The sequence below is a fragment of the Stomoxys calcitrans genome, chromosome 4 (genome assembly GCF_963082655.1).
Source record: "Stomoxys calcitrans chromosome 4, idStoCalc2.1, whole genome shotgun sequence".
Taxonomy (NCBI): Eukaryota; Metazoa; Arthropoda; class Insecta; order Diptera; family Muscidae; genus Stomoxys; species Stomoxys calcitrans.
The window spans coordinates 90,621,388-90,644,059 of NC_081555.1; the positions used below are offsets into that span (position 1 = coordinate 90,621,388).

At 39.5% G+C, this 22,672-nt stretch overlaps 1 protein-coding gene across 3 annotated transcripts in view; it reads left to right on the forward strand.

Moving 5' to 3' along the window:
* Positions 1 to 469: 469 nt before the first annotated feature.
* Positions 470 to 22,672, forward strand: part of LOC106082891 (uncharacterized) — a 259,372-nt gene continuing 237,169 nt past the window's right edge. For all 3 annotated transcript variants that reach the window (XM_059366603.1, XM_059366602.1, XM_059366604.1), the window contains exon 1: positions 470 to 539. The gene's annotated coding sequence lies outside the window, so the exon portion shown is untranslated. The remainder of the gene's footprint in view (positions 540 to 22,672) is intronic.

Here is a 22,672-nt window from a genome sequence, read left to right on the forward strand (position 1 = left end):
AAGCAAAAGTAGCAGCTGATAACTGACAGAAGAAAGAATGCAATTACAGAGTCACAAGCTGTGAAAAAATTTGTCAACGCCGACTATATGAAAAATCCGCAATTACTTTTTGGGCAGCCCAATAAATAAGATTGGCTATTTGAATACCTTACAAGCAACAATATGTGTCCGACGGACTTCCGGACTTGGGGAGATATTCTCTTCTTGTATCACAATGTCGTATATACATGTTTGTGGGATGAGGGTTCATAAGGTGATTTTCATTCCAAAAGCAAGAAAACCGTACCACATTAGAACAATTTTCATCGCATTAGTTGTTTTATCCTTTATACTAAAGACTTTAGAATGGCTGATGTTACATATTTTCGAGCCAAAAATTTCTCACAGTAGCTCTTTTATCAGACAATTCATTAACTGTGAAGTTTCTAAAGCCATATTTTTTTACTGAATATTTTTTTATTTCTTTCAGAATTTGTGGAGCAATCATCCTCACGCTCTTTAACAAAAATCTTTAAGGAAAAACAAAGTTTAATATCAAGGTAAGTCATCAACAATATTGTAAAACTATTAATTAATTTATGAAACATCACGGTTCGACAATAAAGTAATGAAATAATTTGCATCAAATTTATCTTTACATTTGATACGCGAATCACAGCTATCATTTTTTATACCCTCCACCATAGGATGGAGGTATACTAATTTCGTCATTCTGTTTGTAACACCTCGAAATATGCGTCTGAGACCCCATAAAGTATATATATTCTTGATTGCCATGTCCGTCCGTCCGTCTGTCTGTCGAAAGCACGCTAACTTTCGAAAGAGTAAAGCTAGCCGCTTGAAATTTTGCACAAATTCTTTTCATAAGTGTAGGTCGGTAAATGGGCTATATCGGTCCATGTTTTCATATAGCTGCCATATAAACCGATCTTGGGTCTTGACTTGTTGGGCCTCTAGAGGACGCAATTCTCGTCCGATTTGACTGAAATATTGCACGTGGTGTTTTGGTATCACTTCTTACAACTGTGTTAAGTATGATTCACATGGGATTATAATCTGGTATAGCTGCCCCATAAACCGATCTTGGATCTTGACTTCTTGAGTCACTAGAGGGCGCAATTCTTATTCGATTTGGTTGAAATTTTGCACGACGTGTTGTGCTATGATTTCCAACAACTGTGCCAAATTAGGTTCAAATCGGTTAATAACCTGATATAGCTACCATGTAAACCGATCTTGAGTCTTGAATTCTTGAGCATCTAGAGGGCGCAAGTTCCTTTTGATTTGACTGCACGTGGTGTTTTGGTATCACTTCCAACAACTACGCTAAGTATGGTTCAAATCGGTCCATGTTTTGATATAGCTGCCCCATAAACCGATCTTGGATCTTGACTTCTTGAGTCACTAGAGGGCGCAATTCTTATTTGATTTGGTTGAAATTTTGCGTGAGGTGTTTTTTTTTGTGGTTTCCAAAAACTGTGCTAAGTATGGCTCAAATCGGTACATAACCTGATGTAGCTGCCATATAAACCCATCTGGGATCTTGATTTCTTGGGCCTTTAGAGGGCGCAATTCTCATCCGATTTGACAGAAATTTTGTACGACTTCTCTCATGACCTTCAACATACGTGTCTACTAGGGTCTGGATCGATCAATAACTTGATACAGCTCCCATATAAACCGATTTCCCGATTTTGCTTCTTGAGCCCCTACAAGGCGCAATTCTTATCCGAATAAACTAAAATATTACACAATGACTTCTACAATGTTCAGCATTCATTCATGGTCAGAATCGGGCTATAACTTGATATAGCTTTAATAGCATAACAGTTCTTATTCAATAGTCTTTGTATGCCTAAAAAGAGATACCGCGCATAAAACTCGACAAATGCGATCCATGGTGGAGGGTATATAAGATTCGGCTCGGCCGAACTTAGCCCGCTCTTACTTGTTTTGAACTACTCTAATGCACATATAAGTAGATGCGCACTTTAAAAAAATAATTGTTTACAATTTTTGTATTTAAATATTTTTACCCTCCACCATAGAATGGGGGTATACTAATCTAGTCATTCCGTTTGTGACACCTCGAAATATTGATCTGCAACCTTATAAAGTGCACCTTGTTGATCATCTTTGCACTCTGAGTCGATCTACCCATGTCCGTCCATCCGTCTGTGGAAATCACGATAGCAATCGAACGAGTGAAGCTAACTACTTAAAATTTTTTCACAAATACTACTTTTTGATTTAGATCGTTGGGAATTGCAAATTGGCCATATCGGTTAAGATATGAATATAAACCGATCCATCTTTAGTCCTTATAGAGTGCAATTCTTACCCGATTTGGCTAAAAATTTTCATAACGACTTCTACTGTGACCTTCCATATTCAATCGGTCTGACAGATTTTTTGTCTACAACAACTACACTACTCCCATGGTATACACATGATTCTGTGCATGTGTTGGACGTTGTATTCATGACTTTGAACGCTAGACAACGGCTCTCGCTGGTGCTCCGTGTGTGAACGCGATTTAGTTGCCCGTCAAAATGCATGTGAAATACTGATTGACAACCTGCCTGAAGATTTTGAGTCCGTCCGATTTCTTTTTAAGGATTTATGACCACGGACCATAGCAAACCTAAAGAACAACATTGGAGAATTGCAAATGGGCCATATTGGTTAAGATTTGAATATAGCCCCCTTATAAACCGATCCATCGGTATGACTTCTTTAGCACTTATGGGGCGCAATTCTTACCCGCTTTAGCTAAAAATTTACATAATGACTTCTACTGTGACCCTCAATATTCATGTATGGTATGAATCGGTCTATAACGTGATATAGCTCCCATATAAACCGTTCTCCTGACTTCAATTCTTCATACCCTAGAGTACGCAATGACTTCTAATATGACCTCCAACATTTGTGCCAAATATGGTCAGAATTGGTTCATAACCTGACATAGCTCCATATAACCTCTATCTCGATTTTTCTTCTTGAGCATCTGCGGAAAACATTTCTTATCAATTTATTGCCCATCTGCCTGTTAAGATAAATCATGCAAACAACTTGACAAATGCGATCCATGCTGGAGGGTATATAAGATTCGGCTCGGCCGAACGGGCGTAAAAAGCAAAATCGGCCGTAAATAGCAAAATTTCACTTACATTATGACGGAATGGGATCTCAATGAACTCGATTAATATTTGCAATATTTATTTAAATTTTATTGAAAAATATTTTTCAAATTGAAATATAAAATAAACAAAGTTTTTGTAGATATACGTAGATGTATTAAAGTTTGAATATACTAAACAAGGAAGTATTTTTTAAACCCAGACATTGAAAATTTATCCAAATGGAATGTTCCCATAGGTGTTTCATGCACCTTAATAAGGATGGTGGGGTATACAAAATCCGTCATATATTTTCGTAATATTCTTAGGCGATTAAGCGAATTACTCCATCCGGCCGTACCATCAAAACTCCAGAAAATATCGAAAGACTGAGGAAGTGAGTTGTGCGTTCTCCCCGGCGTTCGGCTCGCAAACACGCAAATGCTATGAAAATTTCTAACTATTCTTCATCAAGAACTCAAATTTCATCATCCCTATAAATGGGCTTTTGTGCAAGAATAAACTAAACGCAATTTTTGTTTGTTTCTCTTTCGAGATGAGCTCAATCATCGGAGATTTTTCTTTGCAAATGGAAAAGTAAATCCAGAGATCGCAACACTCACCAACCACTATGGGACGCGTTTCGTAATTTGGTTCAGAATTACTCATCAGCCATATTAGGTGTGAAGGCTTCATGGGCCTTACGTTGGTATGTTGTACTTGTGTCGAATTTATTACGAAAACGCCTCTGTGATATAAATACCACATTAACCACGCTCGACAACCATGTCTATTAGCTGTACTTTACCCATTGCATGTGTTTTTGTGTAATGGCAGATTTTTTGTCTACACAAATTACCTTACTCTCATGGTTTACGATATACACCCTACGAAATGTATACACTTCGTACGGTCGGAAATTGATATTTCGACCCTATCCTACGGCGGTAGTTATAACAATATATGTATTTGTTTGTACATTTTCTAGAAAAATTTAAATGTTATAAAAAAACTTGTATTTTCAACGAACAATTTGAACTTTCTTAGGCTTTACAAAATTTGGGAAGTTCATTGGCTACATGCGCCAAAGCTGGCATTATTCTGTGAATTGAAGTTCCTCCATGCACTGGATTATGTTCTATGAAATTGGCGGCATCGCCCATCAAATCAATGACACTTTGCACATTGGCCATGGTGATGCAACTTTCCACATTCCTGATGACCTCCATATAATTGGCATATTCGAAGAATTCTTGGGGGGCTTGCACGAACACTTGATTTGGACAGCTATAGTTGACATCATTGCAACTGGGTTCAAGTTTTAGGAGCATGGGAATGGCTTTGGCAATAGCTTGGACCAATTCCAATGCTAAGGATGCTTTAGTTTCATGGTATGCTGATCGATTCATTAGACTGGCTTCGAAGGCATCATCGGCTTGGAAGGCTTTCATGACACCCATGGGATCGCAAGTACGGGCCATACAGAGAAGTATGTCATGGGCTTTGCCCAAATTTTCGATGGCTTCATCCACCAAATTCAAGGGGAATTGCCTATATGTAGCTTCGGACAAATTAAGGGTCATCAGCAAAAGAATGGCTGAAAATTAGAAACAAAAAAAATGTATTAAAATTTTTTTTTTTTCCGCTATCGAAAATCCTTTTTCAACATACCGCCAAGGAAGATGCTTAGTTTAGCCATTTTGTCTAAAAGTTAAATGTTAAAGTAAGATCAAACTAAAAAAAAAATGTTTTTATACCAGCTTTTATAGCAAAATTTGTTTTTCCTCATTTATTTATTTAAAGTTATTTACTCACATGGATCTGGAACAGAGAATTATTTTTTTTCCAAATATTTAAATAATAACAGCATATAACAAACATATATATATAGACTTCTTTACAGATGGTTCCAAACTAGACGACCGGTTGGGCTTGTACTCTGGGTATACTCTGAAGGACTTGGACTGGTCATAGCGAGAAGGTTACCCAACCACTGCAGTATGTATCAAGCGGAGATCCTTGCAATTAAAGAAATGGTAGAATGGGTAAAATACAATGTCATAACGACAACTTGCATAAGTTTCCTCTCAGACAGCCAGGCAGCCATTAAATCCCTGCAGAACGTATTTCAGAATCGTATTTGAATCGCCCTTGACTGTCGCAGATCTCTTAACGAAATGGTTGAACAGTTCAATATTCACCTATTCTGGGTGCCGGGCCACAGAGATATTCCAGAGAATTGTACAGTAGACAAGCTTGCGAGACTAGAAGCTACTTTACACATTCCAGGAGAAATGGAATTTGTGGGTATGCCTCTAGGGCAACGAATGAGGGTTGGTCATGGTGGAGGGTTGTGAACACTCTAAAATTATGCGGCCAAATCTGCTGTCACTGGCTGGAACAGAGGACGCAGTCATTGTCAGTCCTTCATGACAGGCACTGTCTGATCTGAAAACATGCTAACAGACTGAAGGTTGCAAGTAACGACTTCTGCAGAAACTGTGAGAATGTTCGAGGAAGAGTAGACTGTAGAACAACTGCTAAGTGTGTCAGAAGGAAGTCTACTCTAGATCCTCATTTCTTTGAGAACTAATCTGATTTAGCGGATGTTAACGTTCGCAAGTTGTTGGACTTTTAAAAGCGATTTGTATGGTTTAACGGTAGGAACAAAAAAAACCAAGTAAGAGCGTGCTAAGTTCGGCCGGGCCGAAGCTTATATACCCTCCACCATGGATCGCATTTGTCGAGTTCTATGCGCTGTATCTCTATTTAGACAAACAAAGAATAATGAATAAGAATTGTTATGCTATTGGAGCTATATCAAGTTATAGTCCGATTAGGACCATAAATGAATGATGAACATTGTAGAAGTCATTGTTTGATATTTCAGTTCATTCGGATAAGAATTGCGCCTTGTAGGGGCTCAAGAAGCAAAATCAGGAGATCGGTTTACATTAGAGCTGCATCAAGCTATTAATGGATTTAGACCATATTAGACACGTATGTTGAAGAGCATGACAGAAGCCGCTGTACAAAATTTCAGCCAAATCAGCTGAGAATTGCGCCCTCTAGAGGCTCAAGAAGTCACGATCCCAGATCGGTTTATATGGCAGCTATATAAGGTTCTATACCGAATTACGCCATACTTAGCATAGTTATTGGAAATCAAAACAAAACACCTCATGCAAAATTTCAGCCAAATCGGATGAGAATTGCGCGCCCTATTGGCTCAAAAAGTTAAGATCCAAGATCGGTTTATATGACAGCTATAGCAGATTATGAACTCAGTTACTGAAAGTGACACCAAAACACCATGTGCAAAATTTCAGTTAAATCGGACGAGAATTGCGCCCTCTAGAGGCTAAAGAGGTCAAGACCCAAAATTGATTTATATGACAGCTATATCAAAACATGGACCGATTTGGTCCATTTACAAACCCAACCGACCTACACTTATAAAAAGTATTTATGCAAAATTTCAAGCAGCTAGCTTTACTCCTTCGAAAGTTAGCGTCCTTTTGACAGACAGACGGACGGGTGGACGCATATGGCTAGATCGACTTAAAATGGCATGACGATCAAGAACATATATACGTTATGGGGTCTCAAACGCATATTTCGAGGTGTTACAAACAGAATGACGAAATTAGTATACCCCCATCCTATGATGGAGGGTATAAAAATTCGTTTGACATAAAGAAAATTTTCGCCATGTAAACTTTATTTCTCAAAAACGTTGAGCTTTGTTTACGGTAAAAGAACATGTTTTTTGCAAAAAATTCTTGCAAGAATTTTGATATATATAATGTTTTTTTATTCTAACGATAACTTTCATTCTTGACTTAATATATAGAACATGTTATTCTGGGTTTCAACTAGTTGTTCTATATTTATAATGTTTGCATTGTGTATATTGAAAAGGATGCCAAGTTAAATTGAATGTTGTAACATAATTCAAACTAAAATTTTTACGGATTATAAGCAGATCTAAGTCGGAATTTCATGCTCTTTGAGAGTGTATATGGATTTCTTTCGATGTTTTGATACACAATAATATTAAAGACCTTCCATTTTCGCACAATTCCATTATGGTTTTGTAATATGATCTGCTGTATTCGTTATGCTATAAATAAAACACAAATGCTTGTTGTCGTTTTCGCACATTTAAATACCTACTTTGTGATGGATATATTTTTATCGCGTAAATGTTACAAACAATGTATGTACCTTAGAAATTCTTACTGTGTTTTCTTGTACCTGGCAGCAATTTGTTTGTAGCTCTAATGATTTTTGTCATACCAGCATTTTTGTAACGAATCTTTATTTCGTCGGACAATAGCGGATCGCGCAGACAGGCTGATGCATATGTCTTCATCGTGTGACCTCCGGTCTTTAATAGTTCAGAGGGTAACCCGTCGGTTCCTGTTGTCATGTTGTTCTTCAGCCGGGTCACAGCTGCTTGGACCTCATTTTGACTGGGAGGTTAACATTCTATACCATTATCAGGGATTGGTTCTGTGGTATCCTCTTCGCCGCCATCGTCGGACACTAGCAGTTCGGTAAAATATTCTTTCTATATCCTCAGCACACTATCTGTGTCAGTTACCAGATTTCCTTATTTGTCCTTGCGGGAGAGTGTGCCTGCACCAAATCCATTGGTTTGATGTATAATTCTTTGGTAGAATTTTGGGACTTCATTCTGACTCCGGTATATAACCATTCTTTCCATTTCTTTTTTAAACCCACCATCGAAGTATGGGGGTATATTATTCATGTCGTTCCGCTTGCAACACATCGAAACTTTCATTTTCGACCGGATACAGTATGTTTTATCGTTTTAAAAATCTAAGAAGTCCTTTGTGCGTCGTCTGTATGTTGAAGTCACGCTTCAATTTTCAAAAATACTGATACTGAGCTGAAACCTTGCACAGATTCTTTTTTTGTCCATAAGAAGGTTAAGTTCGAAGATGGGCTATATCGGACTATATTCGGTCTATATCCCCCATATAGACCGATACGCCGATTTAAGGTCTTAGGCCCATAAAAGCTACATATATTATCCGGCTTTGCTAAAATTTGGGACAGTGAGTTGTATCAAGCCCTTCGGCATCCTTCTTCAATTCGGCTCGGATCGGTCCAGGTTTCAATATAGCTGCCATATTAACCGATCTCTCGCTTAAAGATTTTGGGCCCATAACAGGCGCATGTATTGCCCGATTTCGCCGAAATTTAGGACAGAGATTTGTGTTAGGCCCTTCGATATCCTTTTTCAATTTGGCCCAGATCGGCCCATATTTGGATATAGCTGTCATATAGAATGATCTCTCGATTTAAGGTTAAGGGCCCTTAAAAGGCGCATTTATTGTCCGATTTCGCCAAAATGTGAAGGTGTGTGTTCACATTTGAGATGAAGGAAGACCAAGATAAGCCTGGATTTTACCAATTCAAAACCAATCAGAACCGTTGCTTGGCTTCTTACATCCCCAAGTAACCCAAGATATAGCTGCCACTTTGACCAATATTCGGTTTTGCCATCTTGAATAGTGAATTGTATTGGTCCTCTCGGCGTTTGGTCCAAATTGGACCATTTTTGGATATAGCTGCCATGGGTTCATAAATAATGTATTTTTCGCCGTACTATGACAAAAGGCGGATGATATATATAACCGATGTGATGGGTATCCAAATTTCGGCCCGGCCTTTTTATTGTTTCAACTAATCTTATATACACATATGTAGATAGACCGAAAGACCGTATCGTTATTTGCTTTTATTTATTTAAAATATTTTTTTTTTTTGCTCTATTGCAAACCTTTTGCGTAAACAGCAAAATGTCATATTTCTTATGACGAAATACGATTTCAAAGAACTCGATTAATATTTACATAAACTATTTCAATTTTATACCAACAACTTTTCGAATTGAAGCATAAAATTGACTACATATATGAAAATAGTTGTGTTAAAGTTTGTTTATAAGAAAAGAACAAAGGTATATTTTTTTTACCCAGTTATTAAACAATGAGCTAAATGGTATTTTTCCAAAAATTTTTCAGGTGGGGTAAATTTATTTTGTTTGCGACTCTACCAAATATATTAGTATATGTAGTTTTGAAGGTCATAAAATTCGAGGACGATTGAGCGATAGCCTCGGGTCCATCCGTTTTGCAAATGTTAAAGCGCTAAAAATGCAAATTTTGCCCATGAACATTCCACTAAGTAACAGGGGCAAACTTCTCACATATCAATGACTGCAGTCGGATTCAAGTTTAAGCTCAATGATAACGGACCTCCTTTTTTATAGCCGAGTCCGAATGGCGTACCGCAGTGCGACACCTCTTTGGAGAGATGTTTTACATGGCATAGTACCTCATAAATATTGCCAGCAATGGAAGAGGAAACCACCACTGAAAATTTTTTCTGATGGTCTCGCCAGGATTCGAACCCAGGCCTTTAGGGTCATAGGCGGACATGCTAACCTCTGCGCTACGGTGGCCTCCGCTAAAACCTTTACAAATTATGTGATTGATTATAAATTAGAAAGTATTCCGTTTTTTCATATGTTCACGTTCGTGAATTGACCATATCGAACCATAGCTAGACATCGCTTACTTCTTAATTGATCCCCAACTTACATGTTAAGCTATTTTGGCAATATGGGATTCAATTAAAAGGCACTTGGAAGATGAATACCAGTGCCATTTATAATTATTCGTCACCTACCCCCCGCTATCCCAACAGACATATTGAGCGATCGAGGCAACGTGGGACTTAACTGAAAAGTATTTTGGTGTACAGTGAAAATCTGAAATCCAAATGCGTACGCCAAAAATTTCTTTATAAACCTCACTAGGAACAACAAGTAACCATGTGCTAAGTTCGGCCGTGCCTCACCTAGGGAACCCACCACCATAGATCCTGCAAAAAATTCAAAAATTTATGTTCTTACCAAAAGTTTTATTTTCTATTCAACAGTTTGAACTTTCTTAGGCTTTACAAAATTTGGGAAGTTCATTGGCTACATGGGCCAAAGCTGGCATGATTCTGTGCACGGAGGTTCCTCCATGCACGGGATTATGTTCTATGAAATTGACGGCATCGCCCAACATATTAATGACACTTTGCACATTGCCCATAGTGATGCAACTTTCCACAGACCTAATGACCTCCATATAATTGGCATATTGGAAGAATTCTGGAGGGGCTTGTACGACCACTGGAGCGGGGCAACTATAGTTGACATCATTGCAACTGGGTTCAAGTTTTAGGAGCATGGGAACGGCTTTGGCAACAGCTTGCACCAATTTCAATGCTAATGTTTGTTTGGTTTCAAAGTATGGTGATCGTTTCATTAGGCTGGCTTCGACGGCATCATCGGTTTGGAAGACTTTCATGACAGCCATGGGATCGCAAGTACGGGCCATGCAGAGCAGAATATCATGGATTTTTCCCAAATTTTCGACTGCCTCATCTACCAAATTCAAGGGAAATGGCCTGAATGAAGCTTCGGACATATTAAGGGCCGTCAGCAAAATAGTGACTGCAAATAAAGAAAATGTTATAAAAAAAACGCTTACTTTTCATACGGATTTTCCTTTTTCAACATACCACCCAGAAAAATATTAAGTTTAGCCATTTTATTTAAATGTTAAGACACCTCACACTAGGATCGAACTAAAAATAGTTACCTTTATACCAGCTTTTATAGCGGAATTTGTTTTTCCATCTAAATTTAAATTATTTACTCACATGCATATGAAACAAAGACTATTTTTGTATGCATACCCCTATAGCAATTGGGAATACTAATTTCGTCCTTTCGTTGGCAACACATTGAAATATTGGTCTATGATCCTATAGAGTATATATATTTGTATACCCTCCACCATAGGATGGGGGTATGTTAATTTCGTCATTCTGTTTGTAACGCCTCGAAATATGCGTCTAAGACCCCATTAAGTATATATATTCCTGATCGTCATGTCATTTTATGTCCGTCCGTCTCTCTGTCGAAAGCACGCTAACTTTCGAAGGAGTAAAGGTCGCCGCTGTAAATTTTGCACAAATACTTTTTATTAGTGTAGGTCGGCTGGGATTGTAAATGGGTCAAATAAGTCCATGTTTTGATATAGCTGCCATATAAACCGATCTTGATGCCATATAAACCGCCTCTAGAGGGCGCAATTCTTGTCTGATTTGACTGAAATTTTGCACGTGGTGTTTTCGTATCACTTCCAATAACTATGTTAAATATGATTCAAATCGGTTCATAATCTGGTATAGCTGTCAGCTAAACCGATCTTGTATCTTGACTCCTTGAGCCTCTTGAGCGCGGAATTCTCGACCGATTTGACTGAAATTTTGCACGTAGTGTTTTGTTATGACTTTCAATAAATGTGCAAAGTATGATTCAAATCGGTTCGTAATCCGGTATAGCTGTCATATAAACCGATCTGGGATCTTGACTTCTTGAGCCTCTAGAGCGCACAATTCCCATCCGATTTGGCTGAAATTTTGCATGCGATGTTTTGTCATGACTTCCAATAGCTGTACTAAGCATGGCGCAAATCGGTACATAACCTGATATTGTTGCCATATAAACCTATCTGGGATCTTGACTTCTTGAGCCTCTAGAGGGCGCAATTCTCATCCGATTTGGGAGAAATTTTGTACAACGGCTTCTCTCATGACCTTCAACATACGCATCTAATATGGTCTGAATCGTTCAATAGCTTCATACAGCTCCCATGTAGACCTAACTCCCGATTTGGCTTCTTGAGCCCCTACAAGGCGCAATTCTTATCCGAATGAACTGAAATATTACACAATGACTTCTACAATGTTCAGCATTGATTTATGGTCCGAATCGGACTATAATTTGATATAGCTCCAATAGCATAACAGTTCTTATTCAATATTCTTTGTTTGCCTAAAAAGAGATACCGCGCATAGAACTCGACAAATGCCATCCGTGGTGGAGGGTATATAAGATTCGGCCCGGCCGAACTTAGCACGCTCTTACTTGTTGATCATCATGAGGTTTTAAGCCAATACGGCCTTGTTCATATATCCATATGTCCGTCCGTCCGTCAGCCTGTCTGCCCAAAGTATACTGACTTACGCGGGAGTAAACTTTACCACTTGAACATTTGCACAAATACTTCTTAGTAATGTAGTTCGGTTGGGCTTATAAATTGACGATATCAGTGCATGTTTTGGCATGGCTGCCATTTAAACCGATCTTGGATTTTGACTTCTTAAACCTCTAGAGAGCGCTATTACCATAAGGTGATTTGCATTTGCATGAGGTGTTATGCTTTTGCGCGAGGTGTTTTGCTTTTGAATGAAGGGTTTTGCTTGACTTCTAAAAACTATGCCATGTATGGTCCATATAGACCGATTTTCCGTTTTGTGTTTTTGAGCCTCTAAAGGGTGCATTTACCAGCCTATTGAAATTTTCCACGTAAGGGTTTGCTATGACTTCTTTGGCCTCTAAAGGCTTAACAAATCGGCTGCTATTTTTCATGTACTGTTTTGCTATGACTTACAATAGCCGTGTCAAGTATGGTCGAGATAGGTTGATAACCTCGTATAGATGCCATATAAATCGATCTTCCGATTTAACTTCTTGAGCCTCTAGAGGGCGTAATTATATTTATATTTGGCTAAAAACTTGCACATTACGTTTTGCTATGACTTCCCATAGTCTTGCCAAGTATGGTCCAAATGGGACTTTAACTTGATATAGCTCCCATTGAACCGATCTCCCAATTTGACTGAAATTACGAACATGTTATATTTGTAGGACTTCTAACCGCCTTGACTAGAACGGTCTATAACTTCATATGTCTCCCATATCTTTGAAAAATTCATTCAAAGAACTTGTCACATGTGATCCATGATGGAGGGCATATAAGTGTCGGCCCGGCCGAACTTAACGCACTTGTACTTGTTTATCTTCAAATATTTAAATAACAACACGAGCATATCAAAGATGAAACCTTTATGTTTTGTTGAAAAATAAACATGCATATGTACTAAAAATAGTTAGTGTGTAATCATGACTATTGTTGTCAACCCACCATCTCAAGAGATTTGTCTAAGACCCTATAAATAGATTCTTGAACTTCTAAACATTCTATTGAGCTAGAATATGATACGTAAAGTTCACTTAGGAACTTTTTATACCCAAAGCACACATCAAACCATTCGTCCGATTTGACATCTTGAACCCCTCCAAGCTCCAAGTTTATTCCGTTTTTGCTGAAATTTAAAACTTCGAGTTCACTTATTGAAATAAAAAGGACCACATATGCATAGACATATCCCCATATTTATCGATACCCTGGTTAATATCTGGAGCTCTTAGAGGCCTTTTGCTTTTCTTAAAATAATCCTCATGTAATTAATCTTGGTGGTTATCTAAGGTTTGGTCCGAGCAAACTCAATATGTTTTAAATCCGTTCTGTTCTAATTTTAAGTTTTTCGGGGTAGCAGCCCTGGTTAATAATTGTGTCCAAACGTCATGTGTGAAATTAAAAAGTGTTCAGTATATTCTGCCATTTCATCAAATAGAAAATCACAAACTAGGTTAAGTTAGGTTAGGTTTAAGTGGCAGTCTACCATCAAACTTACTTAGACGTTTTCATCCATTGTGATACCACAGGAACAGAAGAAGGAAGATGTCTTCTAGTTTCTATCGTTGAACCATCCAGATCGCTTTAATAAGCCCAATAACTTCCGAATATTCACATCCGCTAAATCAGACAGGTTCTCAAAGAAATGAGAACCAAAAGTGGAACTCCGTCTGACTGCCAGTGCGGGACACACACACAGAAGGTGTTATATAGATTCTTCTTGTTCGATGTCCTCACAGCTTCTGCAAAAGTCGTATCTAGCAACCTTCAGTCTGTCAGCATGTTTTCCAATAAGACAGTAACCTGTCATGACGGACACAATGACTGAGACATCTGTTCTAGCCAATGACAACAAAGCAGTAGATCTCCTCTAGTCTAGATTAGGCCACATAGTTTTTGGAATGTTCACAGCCCCTCTTTGTGACCATCTATCATTCGTTGTCCTTCAGGCCTGGTCCTGAAAACTTAGCTTACATGTCGCTAGAGGCATACCCACAGATTCTAGTATTCCTGGAATGTGTAGGGTAGTTCCTAGTCTCGCAAGCTCGTCCGCTTTATAATTTGCTGGAATATCTCTGTGGCCCGGCACCCAGAACAGGAAAATTTAGAACTGTTCAGTCATCTAGTTGATAGATCTGCAACAGTTGAGGGCGGTTTTTGTGTGCAGAAATACATTCTCCAAGGATTTAATGGCTGCCTCGTTGTCTGAGAAGATATGCCAATCGTCGTAATAACATTATATCTTAGCCATTCCACCACTTCCTTAATTGCAAAGATCTCCGCTTGATACACACTGCAGTGGTCGGGTAACCTTTTCGATATGACCAGTTCTAGATCTTTAGAGAACACCCCAAAGCCCACTTGGTCGTTTAGTTTGGAACCTTTCGCATAGAAGTCAATGTAACTTCTGTTACCAGGGATATCGTAGTTCCAATCGGTTCCATCAGGAATAGTGGTACAGTATTTTTTGTCAAAAAGCTGCTTAGGTAGGGTGTAATCAACACTGCCTGGAACATCGGATATTGTATCAAGGACAACGCAGTGTCCGTAGCTGCCACATGACCAATGAGAAAGCTCCCTTAACCTCACGGCAGTGGTCGCTGCAATTTGGGTAGCCATAATGTTCAGAGGGATAAGATGTATCATTAAATTCAGTGTATCAGATGGTGTCGTCCTCAGTGCGGCTGTGATGCACAAACAAGCCATCCTTTGGATCCGGTTAAGTATTAAGCAGGAGATGGACTTTTGAAGCGCTGTCCACCATATCACAACACCATATAGCATTATAGGTCTGACAACTGCAGTATATACCCAATGCCTGACACGCGGTCCAAACCACCAATTTTTGCCAATGGCTCCCTTGCAGGTGCATAGGACAAAAATTGCCTTTCTTGCCCTTTCCAAAATGTTGGATTTGGAGTTCAATTTACTGTCCAGCATATCATGCAGGTATTTTGAAACATTCTCTCTAAACAAGGAGACAGGTTCCACTGTAGGCAACTTATATCTAATGCAAGAGCTACCAATGCATCCAGAAAAAGTCACAGTTTGTTGCGGTTGCTGGGCTGGTGACATCATTGGACCGTACTTCTTCAAAGATGATTCGAATTGTAACGTAACTGTGAGCTTTATTTTTGGCCAAAATGCAAGAGCTTGATTTGCATGACATGTGGTTTCAACAGGACTGTGCCACATGCCACACAGCACTCGTAACAATGGGCTTATTGAGAGGTGAGTTCGGTGAACATTTTATTTCACGTTCGGGACCCGTCAATTGGCCGCCTAGATCGTGCGATTTATCGCCTTTAGACTATTTTTTGTGGGGCTATGTTAGAGCTCATGTCTATACAGACAAGCCCGCTTCAATTGAAGCATTGGAAGACAACATTGACGCATTTATTCGTTTGTTGGAAAGAATTGCCAAAATTGTATTAAGCGGTTGGGCCATTTGAGGCGCAGTCACAATCAACATTTGCATGAAATAATCTTTAAACATTAAATTATATCGATTCAAATAAAGATTTCATGCATTTGTCTGAATTTCATGTGCTTTTTTTTTTTGAAAAACTTTCCTCAACCTTTTAAAAAAATCGACGTTTGGCTCCACGATAAACCGATCTCCCGGCGCAATTCTTGCACATTTTGGCGAAATGACTTCTAGTATGGTCGACAACATCCAAACTAAACTACACTAAAGGTGTTTACCCGGTAAATTGGTTAAATACCCGGGTATTTACCCATACATACCCAAAAGCTGGGTATTTATAATTTTGCTGATATCCCAAAAAATTTTTGATGATTTCGTGTTCTTTGTATATAAACCTAGCCTTCTGATCTCAAAAAATTGGAATTTAGTTATATATAGACCGATCTTCAGATTTAAGATTTTAAGGCAATAAATTGGAAAATTTTCATCCGATTTCGATAAAATTTAGCACAGTGAGTTCTGGTCGACCTTTATCCATTTCTGTAAAGTACGGTCTAGATGGGACCATTTTTTGGTATAGGTGCCATATAGACCGTTTTCCCGATATAATGCATTTTCATTTTTCATCCGATTTTGAAAAAATTTGAAGCAGTGAGCTTTGGTACCCCCCAACATCTTTTTGTTGAATATCCTCCAGATCGTTCCATATCTGCATATAGCTGCCATATAGACCGATCTTCAGACATAGGGTATTGAGCCCATAAAAGGAGCATTTTTCATCCGAATTTGATTTGCATTTTGGTACCCCTCTACATCTTAGCGTTGAATATCGTGCAGATCGGACCGTATTCCGATATGCATTATTCATCCGATTTTGATCAAATTTGGCGCAGTGAGTTTTGAATGTAATAAAATTAGGCACGAAGGATTATCTTATGGCTGTTAACAGTACTGAAGTATATCATAGAAATCGGTTCAGATTTAGATGTAGCTATATGGAAGCCACAGTAGCACAGAGATTAGTATGTCCCCTTATAACGCTGAATGTCTGGGCTCGAATCCTGGCTTTTCGCCAGGATTTGTCAGCTGTGGTTTTCCCCTCGTAATGCCCTCGATATTTCGCCCCAATGTGGATATCATTTTCTTGCTCTTCTCCCAAATGCATTTTATTTGAGCCTTATATTCCTGTGGTCGGTAAATATATCCAGTATGGGGTATTTATGGGGGTGAAGTGGATGCTCCGAGTTCTGAAAAGTTTTGAAAATAGGGTAAAGAGAGGGTGTGCCCATTAAAGTTTGGATATTAGATCTACTTCATTCTCTTGGTTTTGGTGGTGCATTAGACTTGCCAAACCCTTTGCCACGAAAGTGGATATTACATTCAAACACCACATTTAAGCTACATATTGCTATAGTTGGAATATATGTGTGGTATAGGGGAAGTTATGAGGTGAGATGTCCCTGAAGCACTTGGCCATAAAACAGGTACCAGATTTGAACCTATTTTTGGCATAATCCACAAATGTGTCCAGTTTGAGGGGTATGTGGGGCGGCCACCCACGCACTTAGCCCTGAAAAACTATCAGCATCAATAACAGCCACAATTGCCTTTGGTTTAGGGGGAATTTAGGGGATTAGACAACCCCCAATCACTTGGCCTCAAAATTGAATATCGAATTCGTTTTCTACTATCAAATACCTATTATTTGTGCCCCTAATTGCTATAGTAGGCAAACATGGCCGGTTTAAAGAGAGTTTAGGGGACGGACATTGCAATAACATCAATAAGGCCCAATAATGTCAAGACTTTTGAAGGTGAACATCAAGATATTCAGGGCAACGGGTCTCGCACAGATCCACACAAATTATTATTTTGTTGTAGTTTTGGTTATCTACATTCAAAATCATATTTCGAAGCTACCATTTGGGATACCACATTTTTAAAGATCCGTAGGTCCTTCTGAGTCTATCCCAATTTGAAGGTAAAAAGTGTACTCTACTACCAAAGACCTTTTATTGTTGTCCTATTCTATCCTGATCGGTCTTCATATATTATTTTTAATTCCTTTTTGTTGGTAGAATAGGGGAAGGTAGATTGCCCTCTGACACATCCTTTCATTTGAGTACAATATATACTCGGTCGTCGTACAGGACAGGTTGGTGTTGTTTTTATTGGGAGGAGAGGGTCTCTCGCCCCGACGCTAAGACCCAAAAGACAATTTATTTGAGTTATTTATTGTCGCGATATACATATCCTGCTGAACGGCAGGACGACTGGACGTGACCCAGATTATTGAATCCTTACATCAACATTAGATTCGAACTCTACTGAAATAGACCTTAGTTTTAATTCACATATTATCCCGCTCGAGCTACACGTCTTATTGAAGGGTATTTAGTGGGTGGGTCGGACCCAGACTCTATCCCAAATATGCATACCAGATTCGCAGTCAACTCCCAAAGACCTTTCATTTGATACCCATTTTGTGACGTTGAACATTCACGTTCGTTTAAGGGGTTTTGGGATTGAGGAGGCTCCGTAGACACCTTGGACCAAGTTCTTGTACCAGATGTGCACTCAACTTCCAAACAACTTTCATTTGATATCCATATTGTCCAAATTGGTAAATAAGCCCTGCTGGCGGGTTTTGGGGGGTGGGGAAGCGTCTCAGATACCAAGTAATATATTTTTATATCAGATTCTTATTCTAACTTTAAATACCATCCATTTGATACCCATTTTGTCCCAATCGGTAAACATGTCCGCCCTGGTGGGTTTTGGGATGGGGCGTCCCCCCCAGGTTATTGGACTCAAAAGTTTTAAACAAATTTCGTATTTTTGGGGTACCATAAGGTAGCGTACGAGATTTAGTTGCACGCATCTCCGAGATCTGGCGTTTTTGAAAATTGGGTTATGGGGGAGGGTCCGCCAGGGGGGGACAAAGGGTTGCATAAACATCCGATTGGGGCATGAGTAGTTATAATCAATGCACTTGGGTTCAATGGCCAGAAATGTTGGTGTCACATTGTGGACAGTTTGCACGCTATCGCCTTTTGCGATAGCAGTTGGATCACAACTACGCATCACGCTTAGTACCAGATAACGTTGCTTATTAAGACTTTCAATGATATTCGATATGATGAAGAAGGGATTTGAGATAATCATAGCTTGTGACATCACATTCCGAGTAGATATCACAAGTACAGCTAAATGAAAGAAATACTCGTTTAAGATTAAGTTTGTTTTTTTATATTTTCAAGCCTACAGTCTTTTCTTACCCCCAAATATGGAACATATTTCGAGTTCAGCCATAATGGCTTGTAGTTGTAAAGATAATTTTTTCTGGTATACAATGGGTTGTGTTTTAATTTATAGTTGCTACCTATAGTCAAGACGAAATATTATTTATTTACTCAAGTGGTCCCAACCTCCTGTTTGTTTAAAATACTTTTTGGAATTTTCGCAAAATGCCTTTGGAATATTTATTTAATTATTTGATTACTATACTTATAACTAAATTATAAGTATAATGGTTAAAGCCATTTTTCTTTTTCTTCATATGTCTCCTCAATGCACGCAAAAAATAGTTTGAACCAAACAATATTTGTAGCCTCCACTGCAAAATTACTAGAAAATTGCGATTTGGAAACTATCTTTGCCTGAAATTGGTATTTTGGTTATTTTTGTGTAAAACTTAGGGCAGCATTATTTTTTAATTTTTTAAGGACACTTTAATCTGCCAAATTTAAAAAAAAAATATGGAGATATCTCTTTTTGTTTTTTTTTTACAAAATTTTCAATTAGAATTTTTGATTTGGAAAATTCTATAAAAAAAAAATTAATTTTGGAAATCGGACCTCAAAGGAAGATATGGCAGCTCTAACAAACATTGGACATTTTTTTATAGTTCTTTTAAGGATTCTATGCCACAGTGCATCGCTGATGTTAGACCAATTCTCACCTAAGAATGCCTGATATGTCTTTAGGCTCTGTACAACTATGGCCTCCGCAGAATAATGGAAGGTACAGGGTACCGCGCCAGTGCTGATTTCTTGAGCAAGGCGAAATGTCTCGAGAGAGGCGATGAATGACATTCTCGATCTTCTCGATTTGCACCTGTATGTTGAATGTGTCACAATGAAGATAGCCTCTATCACTCAAGGTGTCGTGTACCTAACGCATCTCAAATTATGGGCCATCTTCTGTACTGCTAGAGAATAAAGATGCGCCTTAGCGGAATGCTATATGCGGCGCGACTGAGTATTTGCTAGGGAAGTCCTTCCTTGTTGATGGGTTGAAAAAATCTCTTTTATGCGGGTACATTCCGCACATTCCATGATCAAAGAGTTATCTCGGTCCATTCTCAAATGGCATATTTTTTCTAGTTTTTTCGATTCAGATACGGTTGTTCATATAACATTGTACCGCCCACGGTGTTAGCCCCCAAATCCTAGTGCTAGGAGTAGAGCTAATTCCGTGCCATTTTCACCCTTTTCTCTACGTTTCCTCTTTAGTTTGGTTCTTCTGTTCAAGAATAACGCCCAAGTAGTTACCCTCCGGATAAAGCGGCAACTCATCTCCATCTAGGGCAGGTCTACTGAAAACACCAATCTTTTTCCTCTTTGTAAAAAATAAGATCTCTGTCTTTCTGAGCTTTATTCCAACTCAGTGATCACTCGCCCATCCTCAACGTAACCAGCCAACCATCGTAATGACGATGTCATGTGCTTAAGCAACGGCCTTCACACTCTACCTCTCGAAACATCTCAGAATCCCATTGATAGCCAGAAGCGACAAAAGAGGGGATAAACCCGCTTCTTGCACCAATTTTCCTAATCGAGCCCTACGCCTTCGATGCGTTGATATCCAGACTTTCAGAATCGTATCAAAGCAATTCAAAAGAGGAGGGAAGAGAACCGTATGTCCACCAGACCGTCATGTATGGATTCAAACTTCATGTTAAAAATACTTCGATTTCTATGTTCAAGAAGGCCGGCAAACTGAAATTGCCCATCTTCCATTCGATGTAGATAATCATCGAAGGGCACTGTTGCTCGACCGACGCTGATGGTAAGCATACCAGTGAAGGGTCGAGAGAGCCACTAACACAAGTATGAATTACGATCTTCGATTCGATTCTATGGCAGCCTGTTCTGTATACCGTATTGACCTGGTGAAACCCTTCATCGGCCAGGGGCTGCCGCTTTAGTATATGTGTCCCACATTTTTTCGTCATGGGAGAGGCACATCGCGGAGTGCCTTTTCTGCAAGCTTCTGGTTCGTGCCGGTATTGAAGAGCAGACCGGACCGGAAAAACATATTGGTTGCGGCGATCTAGGAGACAAAGCTGTCCAACACCTGTAGCCTGCACAGAAGTCACGGATACAATATGCTAAGTAAGGATCGCATACGGAGTGCAGGTGGGGGAATGCCCTTCGTGACACACCATTCGGTGCAACAGAATGGTTCTCTGTAACGCACGCATTATCTCTGTGTGGTCGTCAGTCGTCTATGGCATTTAGAGATAAAAAATCAAGACCCAGTAGATATGCCCCACAGGGGAAATCTCCGGTTGTTTAACCTCTACCTATCCTCCATTCCACGGCCGCCAGATGGCACAGGGATCACATCACAATCGGACGATTGTACGATCATGGCATCAGGCCTCCCTGCCATTGGTGACATTTGCGTAAGGTTTAACGTCTACCTCCATGAACTTACCTCATATTTGACTGCAAGAGATCTAAGGATATATGTCACCACATATTTAGCCAAATTGTTCACTATATACACCCATGAGGTGGGTAGGGAGCTGAATGTGATGGTCGATGCAGTGACAATTCTGACCATCAAGTGTCCCAAAATGCTTGGTGTCACATTTGATAGCTCTTACAAATTCTGCTCCCATGCCACAGCAATATGCGATAAAGTCAAAAGTGTAAATAAGATCCTCAAGTCACTTGCCGGCAGTACGTGGGCTGCTGACAGAAGGAGACCACGTACAAAGCAATTACCCGGTCAGTAGTAAGCTATGCAGAGTCAGTGTGGTCTCGTTAACAGTGGAATAATATTCAATTCAGTCAGAATGCCGCTCTTCGAACAGCGACGGGTTGTCTTCTCAGTTCTCATGTGGTCCACCTCCGACAGGAGACAAAGATCCTATACGTGCGAACAATACCTTCTGAGCTGTTATCGCAGGGACCATTCAAATCATTAAATTGTGGAGAGGTAACTATCGCCTAGAAGCCTTAAGGTGGATATACTTCATTTACGGCATGAGGATCAGCGCTACAAGAAAGAACCGCCTGGATCAAGTGGGTCTAGACAACATTCATGTAGATACGTAAGCAAATGCGGTGGATAGCTTACGAGTGAATGTTGTCCTTGGAGAACGACCGCCACCCATTGCAGCCGAAGAAATCGACCTCACCTGGCAAACCAGAGTAGTTATGGTTTAATTACGACCCGGCAGATGCAGGCGCCTCAACTCCTACAGAGCAAAGTTTGAAGCTAACGTGCAGGATGTGTGTCCCGATTATAAACTAGGAACACACGACACCTGTTTGACTGCCCAGTTAGACCTACTCGGTTCAAACCCAGTTTCCTTTGGACACAACCCATCTCAATTGCAGACTTCCTAGATCTGGAAATTCAACAGAATCAAGCAGACGAAAGATGCCTACGGGAAATAGGACATGGACCGGTCATAGTTCTCATCCCCTATCAAAGAAAAAACCTACAACTTTTATAAGGGTTTGTCGCTCGAGGTAACGAACTGCCACCATTCTGACACCGTACGATAGGCCGTGGGACAGTTCGAAAAGGATGATTTTGCTTTGTAAATATTTTTAAGGGAGATAAAATTAGGCGCCCCAGTAGCCAAGTTGGTAGCGTGCTCCGATTGTCGTGGGTTGATTCCCACCAAAGGTCTTGGTCTGTCGCTACTGTGGTATCACAATGGATTAAAATTGTTTAAGTGAGTCTGA